The sequence below is a fragment of the Aotus nancymaae genome, unplaced genomic scaffold, assembly GCF_030222135.1.
Source record: "Aotus nancymaae isolate 86718 unplaced genomic scaffold, 86718_ANA_hifiasm-v0.15.2.pri h1tg000131l, whole genome shotgun sequence".
Classification (NCBI taxonomy): domain Eukaryota; kingdom Metazoa; phylum Chordata; class Mammalia; order Primates; family Aotidae; genus Aotus; species Aotus nancymaae.
In genome coordinates, this window is record NW_026988546.1 from 10,902,091 (window position 1) to 10,923,324 (window position 21,234).

At 45.4% G+C, this 21,234-nt stretch overlaps 1 long non-coding RNA gene and 1 other non-coding gene across 9 annotated transcripts in view; one reads left to right on the plus strand and one right to left on the minus strand.

Annotated features, from left to right (window-relative positions):
* The window catches only part of LOC105730369 (uncharacterized), a 120,896-nt gene that overhangs the window by 2,760 nt on the left and 96,902 nt on the right, over positions 1-21,234 (minus strand). For 7 of the 8 annotated variants that reach the window (XR_010340710.1, XR_010340712.1, XR_001110470.3 and 4 more), the window contains 7 exons: positions 20,139-20,258; positions 15,255-15,422; positions 11,427-12,728; positions 7,175-7,585; positions 6,576-7,053; positions 4,476-4,950; positions 3,593-4,027 (listed from right to left, as the gene is read on the minus strand). This is a non-coding gene — a long non-coding RNA (uncharacterized LOC105730369). The remainder of the gene's footprint in view (positions 1-3,592; positions 4,028-4,475; positions 4,951-6,575; positions 7,054-7,174; positions 7,586-11,426; positions 12,729-15,254; positions 15,423-20,138; positions 20,259-21,234) is intronic. The other variant, XR_010340714.1, reaches the window with a different exon arrangement.
* LOC135272826 (small nucleolar RNA SNORA72) lies at positions 728-854 on the plus strand. Its single transcript, XR_010340785.1, has one exon. It is a non-coding gene; the product is annotated as a small nucleolar RNA SNORA72 (small nucleolar RNA).

Sequence of the window (21,234 nt, forward strand, 5' to 3'; positions counted from 1 at the left end):
AGAACGGATATGATCAAGAATCAAACTATCTTACATTTAAGAACATATTGTGAACACATACATTCAAAGTCTTCGTAATTTGTATGCAGTCCTTAAACCTCAATGTAATCCTAATTTATTTAGTGGTTAAACATGTGCTTTTATTTCTCAGTAAAGTTAACAAAAAAGCTATCAACTAGTATAGGTTAATAACAGGAATAGTTTTAAATGTTTAAAATACTTGGAATATTAGAAAACATTATTTAAAATATTCATTGAATAAGTTGTCTTTTTTTTTTTTTTGAGACAGAGTCTTGCTCTGTTACCAGGCTGGAGTGCAGTGGCAAAATCTCTGCTCACTGCAACCTCTGCCTCCTGGGTTCAAGTGATTCTTCCGCCTCAGCCTCCCGAGTAGCTGGGACCACAGGCGTGTGCCACCATGCCCGGCTAATTTTTGTATTTTTAGTACAGATGGGATTTCACTATGGTCAGGATGGTCTCAATCTCTTGACCTCGTGATCCGCCTGCCTCAGCCTCCCAAAGTGCTGGGATTACAGGCATAATAAGTTGTCTTTTACATGTTGTTAAGTCAAGATCAACAGACTCAATGAAAACTTCACTTCTTATTGGTGACAACATGGCTTTGCACGCTTGGTGTTTACTTGGTTGAAGCGAATGTGCTGTGGAGGAATATACCAGAATTCACATGCTCAAAAGACACACACTGGGGAGTTGGAGGAAGTTGCTCCTGAGGATATCTTGCTGTTCTGATTTTATAATAGAACAGGCTAAAGATTGACTATATTAAGACCACTCATGTTTCCCCAGTCCTAATTCTTTCCCCAGGTCTGGTTTTACAAACGCTGGTAATAAACCGTGTCAAGAAGAAGGTGTTTGGCTATCAGTGTGAATAGCTTGGAAAGAATGTCAGCAGACAAGAGGCGGTGCTGCCAAGTTCTGAGAGCAAGGCTGCGAGTGCTGTGACCTGGCCAAGGGGCAGAGCCCCAGACACCAGACCAAGGCCACCACACATGCCTACAGGACCCCCATTCACCTGGAGTCCAGCATGAATGGCGCCTTCTAGAGCACAGTGCAGGGACGACCTCTCACATAGGTAACCCGCATCCCTGGAGGCGGACCACAGCCCTGCTAGTCCCTCCTCACAAGTTCAGTTCCACAAGAATGTGGTCTAGATACAAGTTGAGGGAAGAGGATTGGTTTGACCCTTTCCATTTCAACCCAACCATACTCGTTAGCACCAAATGCTAGCTACTCTAGACCACGGAACTTTCTAACTCTTCTAGGTCACTAGCAACTTCTCCACGCCAAATGTCAAGGCTGCCTAGGGGATGTCACCTTCCAGGGTGAACCCAAGAAGTAGCTGGCAAGGCTGGAGACTGTAGAAGGAGCAATAGCCAAACGGCACAGTGCCATTCACCTGACTCAGGCAAAGCCACGTGTTTCAAAAGTCTGAACTGCACAGGGGCCAGGTTCAAACTAGAGGCTGCCAAAAACTGGCTGATAGGAGGGGACATCAGGGGCCCATCTATAATACATGGCATCTTCCTAAGAGAGCGATACGCATACTCAATCTTGTAGATGAGTATGTTGATGGCTGCTTGATTCTTTTTGCTCCATATAATAATAATATCATTATCATCATCATCACTGTCACAGTTGACGGATCTTTAGCCGTCACACATACCAGCAGTGTTCTGAGTGTTTTGCACACATTCATTTAGTGTAAAGCGCAAAATGAGTTGCACACCAACCCTCTGTGCATTCCTACTTCCAATCCTCCCAACCTCCTGTCTTGTTCCAACCACAGCTGCAAGCATTTCTGCACGGGTGCAGCCCTTCATGACAGGCTCTGCTTCATGACTGCTCCTTGCACTTCTTACCTCCTGCCCCAGGGATTCCCTGGTGTCACATGTGAACCCACAGAATCCTGCTCACCACTCCCACATGTGCAACTGGGAAGTGCAAAGGTAGTGCCCATCCAAGACGATAGATGCACAGTTCTGAGGCATGTGTCTTCAGGTCCCGGGCAGCAAGCAGCCCAGCCATGCACGGTGGTCACCTCAGTTAGTCCCTCCTGCCCTCCAGGCTTCTCCCTCCCAGCTCTTCCCTTCTGTGCCCTAAGATCTCATTCCCATAAACTACTCACATGTTAACCTTTGTCTCATCCTCTGCTTTCAGGGGATCTAAGCTAGGGTAGTTGGCATTATGGATTGAATATGTCACCCCAAAATTCAGGTATTAAAGTCTTAACCTTCAATGTGACTGCATATAGAGATGGGGCCTTTACGGGGTAATTAAGGTGAAATGAGGGCATAGGGGTGGGACCCCCAATCTGATAGGATTGGTGTTCTTATAAAAAGAGACCTCAGAGGGTGAACTCCTCTCTCTCTCTCTCTCCCCCCTCCCACATACAGGCACACAAAGAAGAGTTCATATGAGGGCACAGTGAGAAGGCAGCTGTCACAGGAAACCAAGAAACCCATCAACCCTGGCAGCTCCTTGGTCTTGGATCTCCAGCCTCCAGAACGGTCAGAAGTACATGCCTGTTGTTAAAGCCACCCAGTCTGTGATATTTTGAATGGCAGCCCTATGAGACTAAAGTGATTGGTAAAAGGATATCCCTGGAAAGAGTATGCTCAGAATAAAATACTAGAGCTGGGTCACTGACCAATCAATCAGATGGCCATAAAGATGCCACTGCTGTGGTCAGTGAGTTTGTACAGGCAGTCCCCATGACTCTTGTCTGTGACTGATTAGGATGGGGGACAGGTGATGGTGAAGCATCAGGTTAGTGACAATCATTAAAAAGGAAACGACACATGTCATTCATTCTGCAGGTATCACACCCATAAAATGAGCAACATCAACCTTGAACCCTGATGTAAAGTATGGACTTCAGTTCCTAACAATGTATCAATATTGGCTCATTCAGTTGTAACGAATGTACTCCCCCAATGCAAGACATTAATAATAAAAGAACTGTGCATGGGGGTGAAGGGAGGTGTACGTGGAACTCTCTGTACTTTTATTTTTCCTGTAAATGTAAAATTATCCTGAAAATTCTATCAACTTAAAAGATAAAATACATTTGAATATGAGGAAGTTAATAAAAAAGAAAATGACAGGCTCAGATGAGTCAACTCTCACCTCAGTGTGGACTCAAAATCATGGTCAAGGTCTTATGAAGAGAGGCAGAAGTGCATAGAAGACTGCGTGCACAGGCAGGACGGGCCTGCTATGTGGAAATCAGGGCACGCATAGGAAAGCATAGGTCCCTGAGACCTTGCAGAGGCCAGGGAGGCTGGTGAATGAGCTGAGTCTGAGAATCTTGAACGTCAGATCCGCTAAGCGCTCTGTACTGGCACAAGCAATGCCCTGCTCTCTGATGGAAGAGAGAAGCCTTCCCCACCTGGAAACCTGCAGTCATCTCACCTAGAATATGCTTCTCAGACGACAATGCCTGTCCTCCTCACGATCTGTTCCCACCCCACCCCCTTTGCCTCAGCAGAGCCTGTGTGGGAAAATAAAGTCCTTGATGTGAATGGAAATGACTCATGCACTAAAAGGATGGCAGGACTTGGTGGATACGTACCAGCAGAAACCAGAACTCAGAGGCACAGGGCAATTGGGTTGTAGACACTGCATGTGGCACCAGGCTATTCACTTTAATCAGTCTTTCGTAAAATCCTCACAGTGTCCCTGTCACATCTTCTGCCATGTCTGCATGTCTCTCTCTTTCTTTCTTCTTTTTCTTTCTTTCCTTCCTTTCTTCCTTTCTTTCTCTTTCTTTCTTCCTTTCTTCTTTTCTTCCTTTCTCTCTCTTTCTCTTTTTCTCTCTTTCTTTCTTTCTCTCTCTCTCTTTCTTTCTCTCTCTCCTTTCTTTCTTTAGCTAGGCATGGTGGTACACACTTGTGATCCCAGCTACTCAGGAGGTTGAGGTAGGAAGATTGCTTGAGTCAGGGAGGTTGAGGCTGCAGTGAGCTATGATCAAAACACTGCGCTCCAACCAGGGTGACAGAATGAGACCCTGTCTCAAAAAAAATTAAAATTAAAAAAAGAGACTGGGCATGGTGGCTCACACCTCTAATCCTAGCACTTTGAGAGGTTGAGGCAGGTGGAACATGAGGTCAGGAGTTCAAGACCAGCCTGACCAACATAGTGGAACCCCGTCTCTATTAAAAATATAAAAATTAGCCAGGCATAGTGGTGCACACCTGTAATCCCAGCTACTCAGGAGGCTGAGGCAGCAGAATCACTTGAACCCAGGAGGCGGAGGTTGCAGTGAGCCAAGATAGTGCCACTGCACTCCAGCCTGGGTGACAGAGTAAGACTCCATCTCAAAACAAAAACAAGAGGCCTCCTGTACTCCACAACCCCTCATCCTGGGTCCCAGCCCCCAACACATACACACACACACACACACACACTCACACACACATGCACTTCAGCCAAACCCAACTGCTTACACTACTTACTAAGACACCAAACTCCTCCATGTCTCTGTTCCATGCAAGGAAACAAAAAGGGATTCATTTCTTTTCTTCTTTCTCTTTAATTCTTATGCATGAACCCCAAGGTTTACATACAATTTTAGATGAAAAGTTCATTTCAAGGACAAAGAAGTTTTTTTCATCTCTCATACAGTAGTCCTGCACCTGCATGCTCAAAGCCAGTCGGTCCTCAGCTGCTCTGCAGTTCAGCACCAACCACAGGGAAGGTTGTGTCAGACGCTGGGCCTAGAAACGTCTCCCATCCCTTCTGCTCACATTCCATTGGAAGGAACTCAGACACTCGCCAGCAAGGGGCTCTTGAAACATAGTCTCCAACTGAGAGGTCACATATTGGGCTAGACCATTACGTTGAAAGAATGGGAAGATAGATTTGGTAGGCAGCCAGCTGTCTGCCCACTGGGATGTGTTCACAGTTCTTGGGTTCACGGTGCAGCAGAAACTTTAGTCCAGTTTCCATAAGAGAAATAAGGAGTAAAGGGGAAAAGAAGACCTGATTAATTCAAATAAACAATAAACAAAAAACTATTTTACCTATGTACAAGATTGTGAGCCTGAATGTTCCACATATTTTCTTCGGATCTCTGTTTTACTTAGAACAACTTTTTGAGAATGAAAGGCACAACACCTTTCTGAGCATATGGCCATGGGACTCATCTAAGAAGAGTAATAATGGCTAACGAAAATGTTTCTGCATGACACAGAGGGTCAAGGACATACCCAGGATGCCTCCAAATCTGAAAATGATGCCAAACTGGAAATCAAAACAAAATCTAAGACTCTCCAAGGCAAAACATAAGGGCCTTAGACACACATATGGTTTCCATCTCTAGCTGAAAGAGCTGGATCTAAACGGAGTTTCAAAGCACATATGCAGTTTCATAAATAGAATTAGGTATATCAGGATACCTTCCAACCCAGAAGTTTAGCAATGTCCTTTGCACAACTAAAGATCTGCTGTTCTGAAATCTAGTCTTTGCTAAAGTTTCCTGGCTGGTCTTGAATCCTCATAAAATTTGGTTTTCACATGTGTTGGGGAAGCTTTAAAGACTTGCTTTGTGAGAAGGCTAATGAGAATGCCAGAATTTTCATTTTAGGGTAAAGGGTATAAACTAAGCCATCCATAATTTGAACATTTGAAAAAGATCTTCAAAACATGCCTTTTGGAACTGACCTCTCAATAAAATGTACTTTCTGTCCAAACAGTTTGACCAATGAGACAGTAATCATAGTTTAAACTAAGCCATTGCTACGGTCCGGAAGAATTTACAAAATCTAAAATTGTAGTTGTTTCAGATTTCATTGTCAAAATGCAATACCTAGCCTGCACTAAGACCATAAATCTGAAATATAAAAGAAAATTTAAAAATTATGAATCTGAAGTGAGAACCTAATTGTTTCTATTTTCTCCAAATTTATTGAGCCACTGGTCAAGTCTCAATTTTATCAAGGTAATGACACACACATGGAGAAGGTCCTAATTGAGGGATTTTGTTTTCAGAAAGTTTATATCCTGCTTATTTCATTTTATAAGATGTGCTATGTACACACACCGCTTCCCAATAACCCTCTGTTTGAGGTGGGAGTGTTGTGATGATTTGCTTTTCAATTAGTTTTGGTTTGAGATTGGGTGACTTATTTGCTCAAACTCATGATGCAATTCTTCTAATTGCTATGGTCCTAGGGAGAAAAGAAAGCAAAAGAAGCTAGAATTATGTTTATCCTTCAAATTGGTCAGTTGACCCAACTTTCATATTTTTTATAAATTTTTTACCCAACCAGCACTAGATAAATAGAATAGTTACTCAAATTATTCATGAAAACAATTCCATTTGAGGTCTCTCAAATTAACTATATAAGCTGCACAAAAAAAAAAATCCTCTAAGAATTCCCAACCTGTTCATTTGCTTGACAGTAATTGTCTGGATTAGTTAATCTACTCTGTGAGGCGAAGGCTGGAAGCCAGCCAGTGTGCAAGCCTTGTGGTTAACTTCTTGAAAATTTGTTTTTCATATGAAATCCAGATAATGCAATTGCTAGGTGAATTCAAAATTCTTTCAGACTCACCTACAATGGTATGGTGAAGGATGTATAAATACCTTTTTGCCAACATACATGTTCTACTCTGGAGCACAGTTCCTCTTGACTTACAGGATTTGACAGTTGGAAGCATCCTTCATTCACTCTCTCACTTACAGCTGATGACAATGAGGTTGAGAGAGGTGATGTCACTTGCCCTATAGGGTTCACAACACTTCCTGACTCCCATGCCATCGCTCCTTATCACACGGTCTGCTGCCAAACTCATCCCAATATTCATCTTGAGGAAAGCCAGTTGTGGAAATCCTGAGATCACATTGTCAATGCCAGAATAACTTTAGTTTGTAGTGGAGCATTTGAAAAGCTGATAGGAAGTCACAGAAATGGAAAATGTGGCCATTTCAAGACACTGCCGAAGGAAGAGGAAATTCTCAAGGGGAACAGGCTCATGCACAGGCTGCTGTTCTTCTGAGATAAGCTAGCAGGAATCTTCCTGAAGAGCATCCTGGAAAGGAAAGGAAAGATTTCTTTGCTTATTCTCTCCTTTACCAATAAGAGAAGTAAACATTGGCAAACCAGCAACATGGAAACTGGCATAATGGTTCTGGGAGCCCTCATTTATTCACCTGTCAGAGATGGGTTACTGAACACAGTTGGCGGTGCCTGAAGCTCCTTGTTGAGGGAACAAGTCGTGACCAACCTTTCCCTTTCTGAGAGGTTTCAGATGAAGGAGGATCCTCTTGGTCTTTGAAGACGAAGCCCCAAGAATCAGAGAAAGGTGGCATTTAGTTAGACAGGACCTCTGGCTCTTTGGTTAGGAGTATTAGAAAGAGGTTTTCTTTTAACAAAGGACATCCCCTTATATCCCAACTCTGGTTTCATGCTGCCTTCTAATAAAGGGGTTTTCTAGAAGCAGTGCCAGTAATACACCAGAGCAGGACTTTTCACTTGCATTTTCATGGGTAGTTTGGGTTCTTCAGGAGCCTCCATGATGTAGAGCTGCTGTTCTGTGACTGGAATGTCCACGCCTGCAGGAACTGGATCAGAGAATACGGAACAGAGGATTAAACTACACACAACATATGCAGGCTTAGCTGCCCCAGATCTCGCCATGTGTGTGCCAGGCGGTGAGCTGCATTAGATGATACTAACCACCTCTCTTAATGACCAGAATCTCCAATGATAACTGATATGTTTACTCTCTTAACTCATGGTCACCATAAGATCAATAAATATTCACTTTATGCTTTCTTAGGCACTCTGTCGGCACTCTTTAAGCTTCCAAGAGTAGAATATGATGTTAATTCTCTGCTATCCGAATCTTATTGGGGGTTTCTTTCCCTTCCCTTCTCCTTCTTCTCCAACCGCTAGTCCCATTTTGCCAATATTAAGAACAGATTCACAGTAGAACAGAATGGACACCGAGTATCTTCCAGGGATTTTTGAGCCTGGTGTGATATGTGTTTCATTGTTATGTCTGGTGATTACTAATGGAGACAGAGCCTCAGATTCTCCACTGCTTTGAAAGGCGGAATGGTAGCATATGGATTCTGCACTGCACTCTCCTTTTAACTAACCTGCGGGAGCACCTGTGTCAGGCTGAATTGTTCCAGAACAGCATATCAATTAGGCAAGCAGAGGCTTGAGGGGTTTTTTGCAAACCTTCCTACCAAATGCTTCTCTCCAATTTAGTCCGTGGGTCTTTCTATTTCAGTACCTGTCACCTTATTACCTAGTCTCTTTGAAATGATGACCACTTAAGAAAAAAACAACAGAAATAAATGAAGAATACAAAAGAAAAAAATCATCTTACTTCTTCCAAAACATCCTCTGACCAGCAAAACTTTAGAAGCTACAAAATATCCAGAAATACTCCAGTGGCAGAGCTGCATAAAACCATATAAATTTCCATATGATCTGTGTTTGCTGGGATACATTATGCTATGCTACAGTAACAAATAAAGGCCAAAGTAGCAGGGGTTCAGCCTCATAGAAGCTTGTATCTTGCTCATGCAAAGTCTGGTGCAGGTCAGCAGGGCTCTCCTCCAACTGGTGTCTTAGAGATCGAAGGTCTTTCCATTCTGCGCTGCTATCATTTCAACACCAGGCTCCCAGGGGAAGAGAGAGCATGGGAGACTCTTAACTGCCTCAGAACACAAATGATATGCCTCTTTACTCAAAGTCCACTGGGCAGTGCTGGTTAGATGATCTTGAACTACTTTCAAGGCAACTTGAGTCTCCCCATGTGCTCAGGAATGAATACCCGGATGTGGTAAGCACTAGATATCTCTAGGGCTTCCATCAATGGCCCAACTTGTACTCTGTGGAGCGGCGTTTTCAATACCACCATCTTCACAATTGTTAGCAACTGCCACATCTGACAAGTAGCCAGTCCCATTGCTTTAGGACCTCCCAGTGACCTCACCATAATCCCAAGGTCCTGTCTCCCAGGCCCACATGAGGGACCAGGATTTCTCATCACCACTTTCAACAGATCATGGCATTGGTTTTTGACCTGGAGATTTAGATTAACTTCTGCTGCACCAATAAATACAGTCACCAAAACATCAAGAGTAACAAGGGGAAAAGAGTTAATTCTCCAGGATCTCTTACAGCATGAGGAATCAGATTTTGGTGAGGAAAATACTTTCATAAATTGGTTGGGCATAAAAATCACAAATGTTGAGGAATCATGTGTTAGACATATAGCTGAAGTTATCCCAGAGGAGGGAGAAAAAAGGCAAAAAGGGTGGGCCTTTTCTAATCAAAGACTAGGGGGATTCCTAGGAGGGGGTCCTATCTTGGAGAATGATTCTCCGATAAAGCTGCTAAACTGAGAGCAGGCTTGAGAATGACCTTCCATGAAAATAATGGCGTGGACTAGGAAGGTGACATTCAGGCACTGAGGTGAAGGGAGGCTGAAGGAAGAAAGCATTAAGGAAAAGAAACTGCAGGAAGGATTCTGAGTTCTGCCAAGGCCATGGAATGAGAATTCCAGTCAAATTTGACTAGATCCTCTAGGTCAGGGGCGCAGCTGACCCCTGGCTCACACAGTAAGGAACTTAACTCGACTGGGCGTGGACTGGTGAAGCCCTCCAGGCAAGCCACAGGAAAGGAGGGGTAGCTGGGTAGACTCGTTTCTTGCTGCCCTTCAGATATCTCAACCTTACATCTGCTGAACACCTGCAGTGAAAGAAACCTACTTTCGCCTCTTAGGGGACATCCCAGTTGGCCTTATATCATATGGGAATTGTGTTTCGCTTCCTCCAGCTCCCCTCCCCTCTGCTCTACACACACACCTTGAGAACTAGGACCTGGAGAAATGTGCCTTCTCCCCAGGACTCAGCACTGCATCTAGCCTATCATGGATACTTACTCACCTTCTTCCCTAACCTATCAGGTCGGGGTGGCGACAGAGATCATACAGGATACAGGAGAAGTAGTGCGGCATAATGACTGGCAGCAGGGATAGGGCATGTGGTCACACGGGTGTGGACCACAACTTTGATCCTAATTTCTAGGAAGAGCAATCATCTCTTAGCGCTGTGCTGGAGACTAAGTGAGAAAAAGAATATAAAACTGAGTTTCAGAGCCAGCATACAGTGAGCCTTGGAGAATGTTGTCTGCTTGACTACCTGAATGCCCTCTGAGAGTGTGGACAACAGAAAAAAAAAGAAAAAAGCTATCTTGGAGGTGAATCACCTAGAAACCAGCCCAGCTGGGCTGGGGAAATATTGAGAAATGAACAAATCAGCACCGGGAACCCTCCAAGTGACCTGGAGCAAGACGGTCTCTCAACATGAGAAAGTTCACTTTGTCTTAGTGAGAGACTTAACAACAACTGAGAAATGCAGGCATCAGCCAAGTGAACTGGGAGATGTGAAAAGGCCGGGGAAGGCAGAGGCACTTCCCAGAAATCTGGAAAACAGACAAATGGCAGAGATCATCAGTGCTGCCCAGTGTGTTCCCCACTTCTTCTACAGTACTTGTTTTTTGCAGGCACTGGCTGACAGTGTAGAGACAGCTAGGTATGGCCCTCGACCGAGGCCCAGCCCATGGGACATAAGTGAAAGTGTGTGCTGTAGCTTCTGGGAACCTTCTTTAAGAGACAGCAGGTGTCTGCCCTTTGCCACGTCTTCCTCATTCCTCTTTCTTGCTAGCAGGAATGCAGGCGTGATGGGCAGCGCTACAGCAGTCATCTTGGACCTAGATGTATCCTGGGGAATGGAAGCCCATGTGGAACCAGAAGAAAGAAGAAGCAGTGAGCAATGGAGGCCAGACACCCCAGTGTCCAGTGTGTCAGATAAGCAAAGTCGCCCTCACTCCAGAGGAGACAGAGAAAAGAGGGGAGGAGGGTGTCCAGATTTTTATGTAAGAAAGAAATAAACCTCTATCTTGCCGAAGCCACAGTTATTCTGGATCTCTCATTTTATGCACAGTCCAACTCAATCCTCAAAGGTAGTAACTTACTCTACCTATGTGACCGTTGATGACATTTCCACTTACCAGCCTTGGCTGTTCATTATATATCTATTCAATTGTTCTGGGATGCTAGCATTTATTATAACATTAATCTTATTTTAACAGTGTTATAATCTCACTCCCATTTAACTGCTCTTCAAAATGAAGATTGAATGTCAGTTCTACTATTGCCCATCTTGCCTGGATATTGTAACAGTTTTCACAGATCTATTTTTCAAAAAACGGGGATGGAGGGAGCAGAAACGGAGCTTCTCAATTTTGCCTAGAGCTGGCCTAAGGAACACCTTAGTCCGCAGTGGAAACATATACAAAGAAAATATTATTTGAAAAGGATTCTGGCCTCCCTTCATCCAAAAGAATCATCTCCTAACACGAACTTGGCATTCTGTTACTCACCCAACGTAAATTGGTTTTCCTTCTGGGTGAGCAGTGATTTGCAGAGATCACCGGGTGCAGGGCAGCTCTTGATACTGGGCCGGGTTGGCAGGGGCTGCTCTGCACGTTCAGACAGCTCCTCTGCCTCCGTGGACCGGGAGAGACCGCCTGCTGGCTCTCTGGATTGTGCTACCGACTCAGGCTGGAGAATGAGAAAGGAAGGCACGAGAAGTGATCCCAGCCAGGTGGTGCTCGGCACTGTGGCATGTCATCGTCTTCCTGACTGATGGGAGGTCACGTGGTAAGGGCCGGGGGCCCCCACCCCTCCACTGTGACTGCCTCTGTCGGGCAGGCCTGGGATTCGTACTGATCTGTTATTTAGTTGGAACGGATATTTTTAACACCTCGTGTGTTTAGGTTGCTTTATTCTTTCACCAGCCTTCACAGGTATGAGTCTAGGTAATCTTCATAACAGCTTTTGGAAAGTAGGCCTGGAGGATACTGTTCTCAGTATTTCCAATGGAGGAAATCAAGGCTCTGAGAGTCGCCTCCTATGACTTCTGTAGCTGGAGCCCTGCTCCCTCTTGCCTGGCCTCAGGACAGCCAGGAAGCTGGGACAACTGCATAGATGGTGGCTGGGAGGGGAGGCTGGCAAGAGGCTCTGGGTTTCTCCCTGCACGCTGCCTTCCCTGGCACAGCCTCTGCTTGAAGTCCCCAGCAGGCAATGCCAGCCCCATACAAGACAGAGACCTGGGGCCTCACACTTCACCTCGCCCGCCCCTCCGAGGGCCCAGCAAGTACTCGAGAATCTGACTTAGGTGATTTAACTGCTTTTTCCTTAAAGATGGAGAATCTATGCAATTTCTCCTTTTTTCCTTTTACTACAGCCGGAGTGGTAAATGCTACCTACTGCCAACAAACACGGGCATCCACTCTTTTCTTCAATGCCTCTTCCGTGAGACATTTGAACTGAAATAAGAGGTCTATCATCCAGAATGAGTAACCAAGGGGGCCAAGAAAGGCCTAGACTGAAGAAGCAAGTTAACATGAGCGTTCTCCAGCACAGGTCCCTCCTTGGAGACGCAGTCAGCCATGAAGCCAGGAGACGCAGATCCACAGCTCTCGTGCTGATTCAGGACTGCACAAGCACTGCAGAAGCCAGGGAGCCTGTGTCCTGGGCATCCTGGCAGTTCTTTCCACGTGGGCACAAATGAGCAATGCGCACCAAGCTGCACCATCTCCTCTGCTGCGATTTCGCTGCCGAAGACCCGAGGAAGGTTAGGATGCAATTAACAGAGCAGAGTGACCTGCGACGGGGTTAACCTGCAGAGCAGAAGCAGCCATAAATCAGCATCCTGGCCTCACGCACGCACCAGCAGAAGGAATCACGCTAGGGGCTTTAAGTCAGCCAAATCAAAAGCGCTACCAGATCTAGAGGGTGTTTTCTTTTCTAGAACCTAGAATAGGTCTCTAGAGACAGATGGACGCTTGGTTTCTGAAAACTGTAAAACAGGGAGGCAAGATGCAACATGCACAGAGAATTAATGTCAGTTGTGTTTATGGCTTTTTTTTTTTTTTTTTTGCTTGCCAAAAAAGAGTATATTCCTTATTCTCATGTGGTGAAAGATGTGCTCTGTTTTCTTTAAAATCTAATAGTATTTTTGGTAACAAAATGGAAAAATATGAACCTTCCTTTGCTGCTTTCATTGAGAATTGATAAAAGCTTATCTATGAACAGACGTTAAATAACCATGATGTGAAAAGAGCAAGACCATTTATTGAATACTTATTATGTGCTGGGTGTTAACCTTCCTTAGCTCTTTGATTTTTTTCACACTTTTTAGAGGTAGGTTTAGTGGGGACCATTTTGCAGATGATGAAACTGAGGCCCAGAAAAATGAAATACATTTTCTAAAGTCACACAACTAATTAGTATAAGAAGTAGAATTCCAAGTTTCAAAAGATACAAATTGGAAAGTTATCATTTACCATTGAATTTTCATACCTTGTCACATCAGAATTGGTAAGAATCTTACATAGGGTAAAGGTGTCATGGTATAAACTACTTGTTTTTTTTTTTTTTTTTAAGACAGACCCTCACTCTGTAGCCCAGGCTGGAGTGCAGTGGCACAATCTCAGCTCACTGCAACCTCTGCTTCCTGAGTTCAAGTGATTCTCCTGCCTCAGCTTCCTGAGTTGGTGGGAATATAGGTGCCTACCACCATGCCCAACTAATTTTTGTATTTTTTATGGGGTTTCGCCATTTTGGTCAGGCTCGTCTCAAACTCCTGGCCTCAAGTGATCCACCCATCTCAGCTTCCCAAAGTGCTGGGATAGCAGACATGAGCCACCATGCCCGGCCATTCTAACTGTTCTTGACAACTGATCCTGTGCAGGCTATCTGACTTGCACTGTTTGAGAGTCATTAAATTCTCATGGTCAGAACTCAGTATGTATTGTTCTTGCTAGTACTTCATCAATCCCTCTTAGCACCTCTGTGTAAGGCCGGTTGCCTCGCTGGGAGCATGGACACCCCCTCCCTTTGCCGGGAGCTCGGACACCCCCCCTCCCTCGCTGGGAGCTCAGATGCACCCCCCTCACCGGGAGCCCGGAGAAAAGCCCCACCAGGACCTACCCGATAGCATTTTGTCCCATCTGGGCCCCACTCCCTGCCTACCATTTTGTCCCATCCGGGCCCCACTCACCTTGGGCATAACCAGTCAAACGCCTCCACTCCCTATAAAACACCATGTCTGAGAGGAGTCCGTGCAACTTCTCCGGCCCCTCCTGTCGGACCGCAGAACCTCACCAGGGAGCCTGAATAAACCCTTCGCATTGGATCTTCTTGTGCTGGCCTCAGTTTCTTCGTTTTAAACTCGGCAAGAACAAACCTTACACTCTGTATTTCCATACCCATTGTAGAGATAAGAAAGTAAGGCTCATAGTATGCAATTTACCCAGTATCTCACACAGCAAAGAAATGCCAGGGCCAGAGAGACACTGAAACGCTCTTGAATTCTAAAGCCCATATCTCTCCCACTCCTTCACACAGATTCCATCAATAAGGAAAGACAGAAGAGAGCCTGTGGCTGTACCTTCCAGATTGCTTTATTTGCTTATTTTAAAATAGAGTTAAGTAGGGTGCAGTAGCATGCACCTGTAGTCCCAGCTACTCAGGAGGCTGAGATAGGAGGCTCCTGTGAACCTCGGAGTTCAAGGTTGTAGTGAGCGACGATCATGTCACTGCACTCTAGCCTGGGCAACAGAGTGAGATGCTGTCTTAAAATAATAATAATAATGATAGATTGACCAAAGTCAGAATTAGATAGGAAAGGAACCAGGCAGGTAGACTGTGGTCTTGTGAACGCCTGGTGGCTGAATGTCACAAAGAAGGGAGGCCAGTACCTTGGGTGTTGAGGCTGCAAAAGGAATACCATAGCATTTCATGCAGGAAACTACACATGGATGCAGGGAAGATTTGGATAAAAAGGGATTGGACCTTTGACGTGAAATATGAGCTCCGAAAGGCTCACAAGTGGCCAGGGTTACTAAATAATTAATCAAGAGCAGGCAGGTGGCAGTTTGAAATGTAAATGGGATGGAGGAAGGTGTGATGCTGTCATCCAGGAGAGGCTGATATGGCTGGAGCGCTGAGACACCGTGCCAGCTCCCGGGAAGGCGTGGGCACAAAAGAGCAGTGAGGCCATCCGACAAAGAGCCCCAGAACCCATAATTCCTGCCTTTGACCTGCGGTTCACTTTCATGTCCCTGTCCCCAAAGAGATGTTAAAAAATGATGAAGAACTGGCTAGGCATGAGGGAGGGGAAGCAAAGCCATCTAAAGAAATACCTGCGTCAGGCAGCGGCCGACACACTTGAGAACATCTTTAATTTTCCTTATGTTTTCTTGCTTCTTAAAAAAAAATGCACCTTTTGTCTGCCCTCTCTCTCCTTTCTTCCCAAATTCTCTGGAGTTCTTCCTGCAAGTGGTTCTGTGTGACTCAAAGGCAGAGAACAGCTGCAAGCAAAGGAACAAAAAAGAAGATTGACAATAGGAAAAGGGGCAGGGAGAGAGACTCCCTTTACCTTATCAAACCAGAAAATGCCGTGGCTTAAATAGCAAAAAAAATAAAGTCTGCGGAAGATGAAATGTCTCTCTTCTCACTAAACAGTGATAAAAAAAAATCTCTGTTTTAGAAAAATATGACAGCTTGGTATTCAAATCACAGCATCTTAGATCCGGAAGGAATGCTCATGCCTAGCATAGCCTGGTACTTAGTAGGTGTTAGATGTATATTCATTCTTTCTGTGTGTTCCTTTCCTTGTTTATTACACCTTGCTGCACAGGCCAGCCAACCTCCCCTTAAATCGGCTAGTCTCTCCAAGCTTCGGTGTAAGCTCTGGAAAACAGAGATAACTTTGGTGCCCACCTGGTAGGGTCGTGCATGTCAAGGGCTGAGCCCACGCCTGGCACTGGAGTGAGCTGGTTTAGTGATCGGTGTGTTTGTCATCCCAGACTTAGGAAGCAACCTGCGCACTCCTTGATTTGTGTGGGGAAACTGACAACACGGCTGGGCAGCAAAAGCACAGGGTTCCAGGCAGAGGTGGCAGGAGAGGCAGCTGGTGAGAAGGAGTGGGCCGGGGTGTCTGCTGTGGGAGAAGGGACTTGCTGAGGCCTGTGGAGGTTGGAGGAGGAGGCAAGGCGGGTACTGCCCCGCTGGAGAGCAGGCTCAGGAGGTCCTCACTAGGTGCCCTGAGGATGGGCATGGAGGGAGGGAGTGGGGCTATTTGTGCTCCTCGTCACCACCTCAGTGCCTTGGGAGGGGGCGAGGGGGCTGAGAGGGGTGGGTGCCACACTGCCAGCTCCTTCAGGGGCTAAATCTATGGAGGAGGTTTTTAGCAGCCTGGAGGTGGAAATGGTGTTTTCTGCTTCTTCTCCCTCCTGACAGCTGCTCCCCGCCTCCTGTCCATTTCCTTCCTCTCCATTCCTCTCATCTCCCTTTCTCCTCTCCCTTGCTTAACTTTCTTACCTTCTCTAGCAGAAAAAAATCAGGAATCCCTCCCCTAGAAGTCTTATCTTGCAGGAGGTCGTGACCCTGCAGGCCAGAGCCGAGGACAGGAGCAAGGGCAGCTGAAAGGAGGCAGGGGAAGCTCTGTGTGGTCCTAGGGGGTTCTGCTCCCATCCCGCCTCCCTCTCTTCACCCTCCTGCTCCCATGCCCATTACTTCAGATTTTGGCCAACCGGAAATCAACTGTTGACTTGCACAGCTCTGGCTACTTTCTGAATAGGATCTCATTAAAACACACAAAAGTAATCCACAATGGAAATAAAAGTAGAACAGAGCCAAGCGCTGCAGCTTTTCCTCTTGTGTAGAACAAATTGCTATGAGGCACACATTGTTCCAGATTCAAAATCCTGTTTCTTAATGCCTTACAATTCAGGGAGACAATATCACCTAACTCTTAGGTTCATAGACACTTTTTTTTCCAAGTATTTATTACAGGTGGTATGTATTTCTTTAGGAAGTTTGTCTAGTGCATAATTTTAAGAGTATATGGGTCAGGGCTTTTAAAACTCTGTAATTTATTTCTGCTATAAAATATACATACAGAAATCGTATCAGCTAGAAAAATATTAATTTTGAGAAATCGAAAGCTAACTTAGATTTGATTTCGGGAATGTTTTCCAAACAAAAGAAAATAATCCTAAAGTCAGAACTCGGAGCTTTTTACTATATTACAAGGAAGGCATGTAGAGGAATTGGTGTGTGTGTGTGTGTGTGTGTGTGTGTGTGTGTGTGTGTGTGTGTGTGACTTCTCAAAGAACTGTAGATTTACACACAAAGCATTGTAACCAACTTCATTCTTATCTAATAGGCAGTGAGAAGCTTACAGCTTAACATTGTGTGAGAAGGATTTAAGTTTAACAGCAAAAAAAGCGTTCCCGGCAATGAGGGTTGTGAGGACATTTGTAGAGGTTGCCTAGAGGGACGGGCCCGTCCTTCCCTGGAGAGCTGTGCCACTTCCCTAGATTCAGCCTAAGATGAATGCCAGGAGAAAATTTCCCAGGTTATCTCATCCCACAAATCCTCCCCAAGACCTCCTGGATTTCCACATGGGTGGAAGGGTAGATTGAGTGCACGAAGCCCAAAGGCCAGCCCAGACACTTGCCAGCATGGGATCATAAGCAAGTCATATGCTCAGAATCAATTTTTCAGTTACAGGGCAAACATGGTAAGAACCATACATCCCTCCTAGGTTTGTGGTGACGTTAAAGAGGGTGAAAAAGTGCCTATTAGGGTGAAGACTCCTACAAGTTTTGGTCACTAGTAGGTGCTGCATGAAATTCACAGATCGAAGGGCATGGTCCCTGTCCCCAAAGGGATTAAAAACCTGCAGAGGTACTAATAATAAAGTTTGCAAGTCCTTGGTCTAAGTTACAATTTTTCCCCACATATGAGAAATCTCTTAAGTTGTAGAAATAAGTCATTCAAAGGCCAAAGTACTACATATCTCATCTTAGGTGACCAGCAAGTTCACCCCGAGCCCCAACAGCCCACGTGCTAAGGAAGGCCACAGTGTCCATCTGAGCAGTGACCCCCAGCTAAACTTAGACTTAGTGTCTGCCTATACAGAGGAGCAAGCACTGGTTCCACCTGGAGGAACTTCCTTGACTGACCCCATGAGTGGGACCTCTCAGTAACATTTCTGCTGTGGGAAAGCCTGCCGGACCCATCAGGGTCTTCATGCCAGAAAGGATGCACCTCCAGAAACTCCTGGCTCTCAGGACCAACTCTGAGGTGGCAACCCCTCAAAATCTGACCGGAGAAAAGGCCAGTGCAGCAGTGCGGGCCTCATGAGCAAGCGTTGCCACCAATTTGCCTTTGGAATGTACTTCCTGTTTCCCCTCAATATCCCTGTTGTTACCTGACTGAAAGCCACAATGAGAACAATATCTGCGTGCCTCTGGTCATCGTTTCGCTTTCCTCGGAAACTGGAATAATTATCCTACAGGCGTCAGCTGTGGCAGAAGGTGGCAATAGTTTGTACTATAAGAATATTTCCAAAGGTTGCACTAAGCCGAGATCACATCACCACACTCCAGCTTGGGAGACAGAGCAAGACTCCATCTCAAAAACATTAAAAAAAGAAAGACAAATATCACATGTTCTCATTCATATGTGGGAGCTATATAGGTGACCTCATGGAGGTAGAGAATAGATGACAGTTACCAGAGACTGAGGCTGGGAAGGGCAGAGGGGAAGGAGGAATTAAAAATGGTTGGTTAAAGGGTACAAAAACAAAATTAGATAGAAGAAATTAGATCTGGTGTTCCGTAGCACAATAGGGTGACTACAGTTAACAATAATTTATTGCATATTTCAAAACAACTAGAAGAGTAGAATTGAAATCTTCCTAAGACAAGGAAATGATAAATGCTGAAGGTGATGGATATCCCAATTACTATGATTTGATCATTACACATTGTATGCTTGTATCAAAATATCACATGTACCCCATAAATATGTACGATTATGATGTATTCATGAAAATTAAATTTTAAAAAAAGAATATTTCCAGGGGTATAACCTCAGAGGTAACATAGTATCTGAAATAGAACTTACTGGGCACAATAAGTGCTCTGCCCATCTTGAGGACAGAACTGTAGACAAATCTGGTCTAGCTTGTCTCCATTGACCATCCCTTCCCTGTTGCTGGTGTCTTTCTGGTGGAATGAGTGCCTACCAATTCCTAGCCCATAGACACAGAGAGGCCTGACCTTCTGGAAACCAAGTACAGTACAACCTACATCTTCCACCAGAACCATCTCAGGTGTCTCACTCTCATTGCTAAGAATTTAAAATATGATATCTTTTTGTTTGTTTGTTTTTGAGACAGTCTCACTCTATTGCCCAGGCTGGAGTGCAGTGGCGCAATCTCAGCTCACTGCAACTTCCGCCTCCCGGGTTCAAGCAATTCTCCCACCTCAGCCTCTTGAACAGCTGGGATTACAGGTGCCCACCACCGCACCCAGCTAATTTTTGTATTTTTAGTAGAGATGGGGTTTCATCATGTTAGCCAGGCTGGTCTCAAACTCCTGACCTCGTGATCCACCCACCTCAGCCTCCTAAAGTGCTAGGATTATAGGCATGAGCCACCACTCTTGGCAAAAGTGTGATGTCTTTTTTGCATAAAGTAAAATTGAGGAAAAACAAAAATGTTTATGGAGTACGTATTTTTAGGAGTTATATGTAAAATGCGCATATGCAGAATGTTTTTAGTACACAGGAAGGAAGGGTAGCAAAATGCTTTCTTGGTGGCATTGCCTCCTCCACTAACTACTCACAAAATAGTGAAAAATGAACGTCCTGCTAGATTCTTTCCTGAGGATATGAGTGGAAAGGATAGAGGACTATGTGTCTCTCTCAACCCCAATCTGGGGCATTAGCTGCATGCACGTGGTCTTAGATGCCATCTCTCTGGGTCAGCTTCTGTCCATCCTGGGCTGGTAGATGATTCCTCAGCCCCAGTCTGGCAGGGTCAGCTCTGGCTGGAGAGACAGCTACTGCTCAAACTTGAATGAAGGAGGCTGTGTTCAAAGGGCTCCACCACCTGAACTGAGGTTTTTGTCCTGAACTTACTAGATCAATGTTTGCATTCCTACAGCTTGATGACTGCATGTTGCTCATCACTGTTATAGAGAAAGATAATCCTGACACATGCCATAACCCACCTGAATGTAAGATCAAGTTCATTCAATTTAGAGAGAGTCCATGAACTCAGCCCTGTTCCTTTCTCTACCTGGTATCTCTTCCTTGAGTATCCCAAAACTCATACTCCTTTGCCAAAGCCCCTAAAAAGAGTGGAAAATGAAATCATTAAAACTCAAGAACTCAGGAAGAGAGCATGGATCAGAGTATAACATGTTATGTACTCAGAATCCAAATATTAGGGTAAAAACCACACCCATGCACGATCAGCTGTGCAACCAGGAACCACCCTTTTTACCTGAGTCCCAGTTTTCCATGCTTATAGCACAGATGTTCCAAATTCTCTCTGCCTTTCCAGGATCTAGGGGTAAGGCCTAGATAAGATAAAGCACTTGACAGCCCCCAGACCAGGCCCCACCCCCGCACAAAGTGCTCAGTGAAGGTTGATTGCAAAGTACTGAGGGAGCATCTGCTAAAATCTCACCACTGATGGCGGCGATCAGGGGTTTAACACTGCTAAAAAGTCTGCACCAACCTGTAAAAGACATGGCAAGATCCTCGCTCTTCTCTGAAGCCACACCCTTTGCCTGTCCCTGGAGCCTGCTCTCTGCAGGAGAACCTGGAGCTGGTCTCCAGAACACAGCTGCTCTCAGCCTTTTAAGCCAGGGCCCAGAGAGGCACTACCAGAATACCGGATTACCAGGAGGCAGGGCAGCCGAGGCTCCGAAATGGAGGAGGAGCCCCTTGTTTACAAACTAGGACCTGCTGCCTGCCTGGAAGGGCTCTGGCAAGAGATGAAACCCCTTAAGCCACAGCTGGGGGAAAGGATCAGGTTGTGAGCTCCTCTCCGGCCTTCACAGTGAAGGCAGGGCCCACATCTGTATGGATATGAGTGCTCTCCTGTGACCAGGACCGAGCTTGGTACTAGGAGGTGCTCACCAAGTACTGATGAATGCCTGATTGTCCTAGACGGAGAAAGAGGATGGGTCGCATATGCTCACCCCAGGGCACTGATTGGGGAGCCACAGAGAGCCCCAAGATGCAACTGTCCCACAGCAGTGGGGTTGGAAGCAGAGGGAAGAGGGCCTCCAGGGGAGAGAAGCAGCCACAGAGCCTCTG